We start from the raw sequence: 8,160 nt of genomic DNA on the forward strand, positions 1-8,160 counted from the left end.
AGTATTAAACATATATGTGCAACAATCACATAGTCGCTTTGGTGAATGTCCGAAATATTTGTTATATCCAATTTTATATTAATTTATTCGTTAATATTATTATACTTATTTGATATATTTATTCTATATTTTAATACTTACTGACGATAGATTAGAAGAAGCATCAGTGTTTGGAGTATCGGGCACTTGACCTTAAAAAAACATCAGTGTAGGATATACAGGGAAAATATATACCGGGCAGGGGCACTTAACCTTAAAAAACATCAGTGTAGGGTATACCGGGCAGTGGCACTTAACCTTAAAAAAGCATCAGTGTAGGGTAAAAATATCGAATAAATATAATTATATCCACGAATAAATTCATATCAAATCGAATGTAATAAATATTTCGGACATTCACTCAAGCATATCTGTGATTGTCGACATACACCGGTGAGGGTCCGAATGTACAAGAATATAATGGAATATTCGATCTTTCACCGACGTATTTCGTGTTTGTCGACATTCACCGGTGAAAGTCAACAACCACCGATTTCGGTCTTTCGCCGTGACATATATATATACTATATAATATAATTCACTTAATCGTTCGTGGGCTTGTTGCTGGCAAATTAATTCATCATGACTTAAACTCCTAAAGGAGTTTAATAGCATTTATAAAGAGAGGAAATTGATAGACGCTCAATACGATCAAATTCATAATAAATGCTATGAATAATTGTTTTGATGAAAATTATTTATATTTTTAATTCTCATTAAAAAATTTAACAAATTTATGATTGCATTGCTTTTTTTTTAATGTGTCTCTTATAGCATTTTTAATTATAACAATTTTAAAACAACAATCGTAAACTAATAAAACTCAAAGGGTTTTAGTTTAGATAAGTAAGAAGGGTACGCCATATGCTTAAATATTTAAAAAATACTAAAATAAGCATTTATACATAAGTTACTATCGAAACAGACGCGACAAACTAGTAACAATAATTGAATAAGCAAATAAGCTTCCTTCGCTGTTAATTAGCGCAAGTTTTGAAAATCGAAACTAAACAATACCGAAACTTAAGTATATAATTGCGCGTAATCTAAATGATCTCTGGTTTCAAAACTTCAATAAACAAACAAATATACACAAACAAGCATTATATAGACGCTTTTAGGCAATGTACAAAATAATCAACTAGTTTTTAGAAATAAAAAATATATAATTTAAATTAAACTGCTTTTTAATGATTAACACTGATTGCACGCAAAGCTTACGAACGGCGGAGGGATGTCAGAAAATAATAACCGATAAAGTTGCGAGTTCTGCTTTTTGTGCGTGAAACAGGCCGGTCTGTCAATGGCCTGTTGCTTTTCAAGATCCCACTCCCCGGGAAAAGTGAGAAGTCCCCCTGTATTAGTCCCTGGTTATTCCCCTAGGCCTAGAACCATGAACTAGTAAAGAGATGCCGAGGGATGAAAGCCAAAGTCTTAAGGAATTAGTTCTGAGTAACGTCTAACTTCCCTTTCTTCTCAAACTTTTTCTTTAGATTCTATACGTTATCTCCCCTTGGTGGAGGTTTTCATTACATTTTCAGGAAGTTTAGGACCCATTGAACCCTCTCTCCTCTTTAAAAATTGAAACAAATTTCTGTTCTCAAAGAATAATGGACGGTGTTTTCAATATAAATGTAAACAATAACAATCCCGAGCTCTATACCTGCTCTAGTCCCGGTTAGAAAGTTTGCAACTGCTTACTACAGCTTATTCTGCGAGGAGATATTTTCAAACGGATAATTTTGTTTTCAATAATAGAAGTAAATTCGATAATTTCTGAGCTCAAATCTGCCATATTTCATAAGATATTAATGTTATTATGTAATTCTGGTGAGTTTGAAGGGAAAATTTGTTTTAGTTATTTATAGATATAATGTTAAAAAAGGTGGTATGGTTGCTAGATTTTGAATAACTCGTTTTTTTGGCAGTCCTGATGTGCAGGGGCCCCCATCAGGGGGGAAAGTGGGTGCACGATGCGCCCTCTTAAAGCTTGGGGGGGATTTTTACACTAAATAAAACGAATAGTTTTGGGGGGAATTTAGACGAGAGAACTTTTTTAATACATAAATAAAGGAAGCAACGTAGCACTATTTCGAACAAGCTAGCATGGAAGGGGGAAGTAAGCAAATTTTTTTTGGGGGGGAGGGGGATGAATGCGCCCAAGAGCTTGGGGGGGGATGGAGGCCACTGCTGATGTGGCATCTTTCCATTTGTTTATTACTGTTTGTTCTTGTTGCAAGCTGTTCACCATCTTACGTTAGTATTAGCAGTGTAAACACAAGTATTGTTATCATTGTAAATACAAGTAATAAGTAATCAAATACCACGTTTGCAAGAATCTCAAAGCACAATGATCACGTTGTGAGCCAAATGGCTTTAACATACACCGGAGACAGTAACCCGGAAGTATAGGCGGTATGGAGCCAGCAGCGTGCCCTAGTGTAGAAAACAGCATCCATAGTTCCCTTAGTTTTAAGTACAATCTCCCACATTTCTTGAAGTTACATCATGACCCCATCTAGCTATGTAAACTCCATTTCCCAGTTGGTCATCCTTATTTATTTGTTTCACATGTGATTTTTTTTTTAATGTTTTTAACTTAAAAGTAACTTTTTAAAACTTATATTGAAACCATGTTTAAACGAAGTGAACATATTTTTCTTATAACTACCAGTTTAAATTTGAAACGAAATCACAATTGTTTCATTACAAATGTAAACATAGACTGAATTGGGAACTTCTGGATTACGCTGTATGGGTGATCGTGTAAAGCTAAGGGTGGTGGCGCTAGTGATAAAATTGCTCTTTCAAGACTTCCGGGTTACTGCTTCCGATATATTTTTACGCCGCAGATTGAAAAAACGCGCCACCATATTATTGCATCATATCTTTTGCAGTATTTCACATGTACCGAGTTCTTTCTTTCAGCCTTTAAACTTCAGCATTAACATATTAATATTATAATCATTAGAATATTTTCTAATTAATCTAACTTAAAAAGAAATTTTTAAAGATATTTTTGGCGACATTTTATTCAAATGTAGCCAAATAAGGGATAAAATACAAAACATGGCAAACCTTAATAATTATTCACAATGAGATATTAACTTTCCAAAATGTTTTTTGGCCTTACGACCTCTGAGAATCAATACATTTCTGAAAGCTCTTATGAATGGTACAATTATGTTTAGATTTGAGCCCAAATTACAATAACAAAACTGCATAGAATATTTGGCTTGTTCACACATCGTATCGTAGTCATAACCTAAGCGGAGGGATACACCGGAAATTTTCTAAATTTCTTCCGGTTTAAGGACGCTTGTTATTGTTTACATTAGACCACCCATCCATAGAACCATGACTGAGGTTTAAAAGGTAAGGTAAGAAATATACGTAAACGAAAGTTTGGTTATTTTAAGCAATACACTCTGTATTTAAACATGTTCCAACTTTATCTTAGCAACAAAATAATCAGAAATCACAACACAGGAGTAATTAAATGAATTACATATCGAAAACTAAGCACAATAGCGCTCAAGAAATCCAGACTTATCTTTTGTTCTTAAAAAGTTACGCGTTGGTTTAATTCTTTTCATTTCCTCTCGAAGGTACGCTCTTTGACTACCCCTTTGTGCCCCGCGTTCCCTAAAGCGGCCTTAATTTATTAATGTCCTATCTGTACTTTTTGTTGAAAAGTTGTGTCGTAGGTATAAGCCTTCTGTTTTTATTGTTCCACCGTATCAATTTACTTATTGGCAAAACTGACGATAAAAAATTGAAAAATCAACTGTAAATTTTTGAAAGACTTAAAAGTATTTTATCCAAAAATACTTTTATCCAAAATTTAACTTGATTTGAAATAAATAGTTAATGTCATTATTGGATCTAACATATTTTTTCCATCTTGAACTGGGATTTCAAATTCAATTGATTCACGATAAGACAAATTAGTTTTCAAACACTTTCGGAAGAAAGGAGAACACTGCGTCATCATAGAACCCCGCAGTCGTTTGTTTTAGGCAACCTTTGACCATGAGACGTGAGTGTGTAACGTCAGATAATCATCTTCCACCCTTCTCCTTTGCTCACATCGCCATCAAGCGGATGAACTTGAAACTAGATAATTTCAATAAAAAAGTTTATAGATTGGGATTATCAAGTGTAGAAAGTGTAATTTATTTCAGTTCAGTCGTAGTTGCCGTCGTAATCATATGTGTTTTACATAGTTGTGTTGTTCTTGCGTTTTATTCATGAAGTTTTAAATTTTCTTAATGCCTTTTGTGTTGAAACTATGCCTTAAATTTTAACGAATAATTGTGGTATTGAAAACTCACCGTGTGTTATAGAGCTACTGCTTTTAGAAGTAAGTGAATCATGAAAAATTTATTGCTATTTATTGTCTTGTTGGTAAAAAAAAACATATATTGTTTCTACTTAATAAAGTATTAGCATGTCAACATCGGGTTCATTCGACTCACTTATTTAAAAGCATTGGGCAATGTAAATGTATAATTTATACAAAATTAATTTTGTTTTGTAAACAATATTTCAGGATGGTAACGTAATCAACATTTTGTAAAAATGCTGTAAATATATTATCTACACTTTTAAAGTTAATTGAGTAATTTAACTCTTTAACTAATTGATATTAAAATTGTTTTACTAAATTGACTAGATTCAAAAAGTGAATCGCCTCATTGTTAAAAATACTGCTACGCAAGAATTATAAGTTTGCCTTCTAAAGGATGCTATTTCATCTAGATTAATGAGGAATTTTTAATCAATCTCTTAATTTTAAAACAATACTGTTTTTTCCTGGTTAACGTAGTATTTTTAAAAAAATATTTGAAAGTATTATAAATAAAACTGTCTTGAGATGAAATTTCATTATTTTATCTATAGTTAAATTTTTCTAAATTATTCATTAAATATATTAACAAAATTGTTTATATTGAAGCAGTAAATTGTAATTGATGAGGATATTGCTACGCAAGAATTTTTATGTTTAATCCTCTAAGAAAATGAAACGTCTAAGCTGTAAAATCTCACAAAAATTCACTTTAGTTCTTCGAAGAGCATGACATGAGAATTATTTCCACATCTTGATCAGTCACGCTAATTACAATCATCAAAGTGCCAATTGAATTTTGGTTAAGCAGTGGCTTATTTTAATGGAAATTTTTAAGAAAGCATGCAACATATAAATAAAGCTATATCAAAGCTGCTATCTTTTGTAATAAGAAGTCTGCTACTTGCTGATGGTTGAAAAAATACATCAGTGTTATGCATGCATGATTATAAATCAGTGTAATGCATGTATGATTATAAATCTGTAATGCATGCATGATTATAATTCAGTGTTATGCATGCATGATTATAATTCAGTGTTATGCATGATTATAAATCAGTGATATGCATGATTATAAATCAGTGATATGCATGATTATAAATCAGTGATATGCATACATGATTATAAATTAGTGATATGCATGATTTATCTAAAAGATAAATGTTTTATTCAAGATCTTTACAACAGCATCTTTAAAAAAGCTAGCATTATATAGCAAAATAGAAGTGATCATTTTTTAACCAGACAATACATTAAGTGATTAACAAAATTGATTAAACCTATATTTTACTATGAGAGCATTTAGAGCTATGGGCTATTTTCACGTGTGACAGACACTACATCAGACAATTTTTCACAAATGAAAAGATACATTAAAGAAATATTTTTACAGCTAAAAATTTTATTTTTTTATCAATATTTTTCTAAAAATGCAAATAAATNAATACATTTTTATCTTCTATTTTTTAAAGCATTGAATATTTTTGGTGCATCATCATAAAAGATTTTGCCTTTTCAAGGTATTTGTCCATCTTGCATTAGCACATAAAAAATTTGAACGTCTTCAATGAAGAAACCTTACCTACGGTAAACACGTGGTTACAAAGAAATGTGTTCTGAAAGGGGTTCCGTGGTTGTGTTCTGTTGTTCGAAAAGGTTCTGAACAATACTGGTAAATAGGGAAGCTAGATAACGGGACAGATGTTGAAAATAATGAAAGATCTAGGAAGAAAAGTTAAACGGATTTTACTATAAATGGCGTAATTCGAAGCTTTTTCCAAAATGCGAGGAATTCGCGAATTTCTCTCGGTAATCATTTTTTAATGCGGGAAAAGAAACAAATATGCGAGATTCTCGCGCTGTAGTGAAAACACTGGACTCCTCTATTGATTGCTGCTGATTAGTTTCTTAATTTATTGTGTGACATCTGAATTAGAGCATTTGGGAACTACATCAAACATGTGCTATAGTATAAAAATAGGAACTTGAAAATTGGCAATTTAATTTGCTTTCTGCTGGAACAAAAGTTTCGAAGAATACAACCAAAAAGAAATATTCAACTTTAAACTGCAAAGAATATTTATCGATGAAAGCTGTTTTACAATTATACAGAAGCTACCAAGTATTGGAAAGAAACAGGGATGAGATTTTTCCGCTTTTGTCTCTCTAATTTCAGCTTTCTATTGTGACGCTTATCGTCACTTAATTCAGAATCACAGTAAAACATTTAAAATACATTTATCGTAAATTGCAAAATAATTGATTATATTTAAAATACTGTGGAAACTTCCATTAGTACATAGAACCTTAGCAAATACAAATAATCACTCTTGATTAAAGTTAAGAAATACGTGTCGAAAAGGGTTAATCGCAAGTCTATAGTTCAAGTTTGGTCTCTTATGTGACCTTTCCAGAATTTAGTAATATTTTTATCGAACAAAAAATATATTATAAAAGATAAAAAAAAGACATCAAATGAGAGAGTAGAACCGAGTCATTAAGAGGCTCACCAGCTTTTACGAGGCCTGTCTAAAAAGTATCCGACCTTAATTTTTCCCGCTCAAAGTAGTGATTCTAAGGCGGTGCACGGTGGAAGGAGGAACCTTAATGCACATGCTTGAATGCAACCGCGTTCGCTTGTGCAAGTCGCTGGCTGGTGGTCACCAAGTAAGGTGCTGAACACCATTCCAAAAGAAGACTTCCTGATTTGTTTCCAGCAGTGGAAGGATCAGTGGGCTAAGTGTGTGCAAGCACAAGGGGCCTACTTTGAAAGGGATTAGGGTCCCAACTCCGTCAGGTATTCTAAATATTTTTTCTGGCCAATGGTCGGATACTTTTTAGACAGGCCTCGTATAATGAACATCAGTATGGATAAGTTCTCTCCATGCCAATTAGTTTGTTATTAATCAAAGTATTTTAAATTAATTTAATTTGTTGTTTTAATTTGTTATTGATTAAAGTATTATTAATTTGAGTATTTTAAATAGTTGAAGTATGTAAATTAATTCGACAAGATATGCATAAAATAAACGATCACTGGTTAAAATGATAAGTAGTAGTTTGTGTCTTTAAACCACCGTAACATTATCCAAAAATCAGATTCTCTAAAAGTTGCATTTTTGTTTTTTTAATAAATATTCCGCTTTTATCTGAAAATTCAGTCGTTGAAATAAAATAATTATATTTATTTGAGATTTCCAAAGATAGACAGAAAATTCAAACTACGTCACGTTGTTGTTGTTTCTTATTGAGGCTCTTAACAAGTTTCCAAAGTTTAGTGTCAGATGATTTCGAGTCTAGCTTGGAGCAAAGTTCCAACCATTTCAATCTTTTGTTTTCAGCGTAAGATCTTCTGATGTCTGCATTGACCCTGTTTAGCTCAATTCTAGAATGGACATTAGTAGAGTTGGTTAGCTCTGTGATCAGTTGATTCCTCTTGTCCAGGGTTGGCAGGTTTTTGACATGTGACAGTTTTTGACGGTTTAAACCGTCCCATCAAAAACCTCACTGTCAAAAATGTCACAAAACCTATATTCATATGTGAAATTTAATTAATACATCTGAAATTAATTAATACTGTGAAATTTAATTCCCATCTGAGTCGGAAAAAATGCTTTTTCCATTCTCATATGAGAACACTGAAAAACAAAGATTAATGAAGTAAAGAATTTGGTTTGCTTTTGTGCAGAAACTTTCGTTGTAACTTTTTAATGCGGTTATTACTATTGATTTCCACATAGTTTTAAAATCCGCTATATCAAAGCTGCTATCTT

General features: G+C 32.1%; 1 protein-coding gene across 4 annotated transcripts in view; it reads left to right on the plus strand.

Moving 5' to 3' along the window:
* The first annotated feature begins 3,395 nt into the window (after positions 1-3,395).
* LOC107439801 (adiponectin receptor protein) overlaps positions 3,396-8,160 on the plus strand; it is a 71,765-nt gene continuing 67,000 nt past the window's right edge. For 2 of the 4 annotated variants that reach the window (XM_016052506.3, XM_016052508.4), the window contains exon 1: positions 4,117-4,402. The gene's annotated coding sequence lies outside the window, so the exon portion shown is untranslated. Of the gene's footprint in view, positions 3,415-4,116; positions 4,403-8,160 lie in introns of those variants that run through there. The other 2 variants (XM_016052507.4, XM_043054720.2) reach the window with 2 other exon arrangements.

This window comes from Parasteatoda tepidariorum, chromosome X2 (genome assembly GCF_043381705.1).
Source record: "Parasteatoda tepidariorum isolate YZ-2023 chromosome X2, CAS_Ptep_4.0, whole genome shotgun sequence".
Taxonomy (NCBI): Eukaryota; Metazoa; Arthropoda; class Arachnida; order Araneae; family Theridiidae; genus Parasteatoda; species Parasteatoda tepidariorum.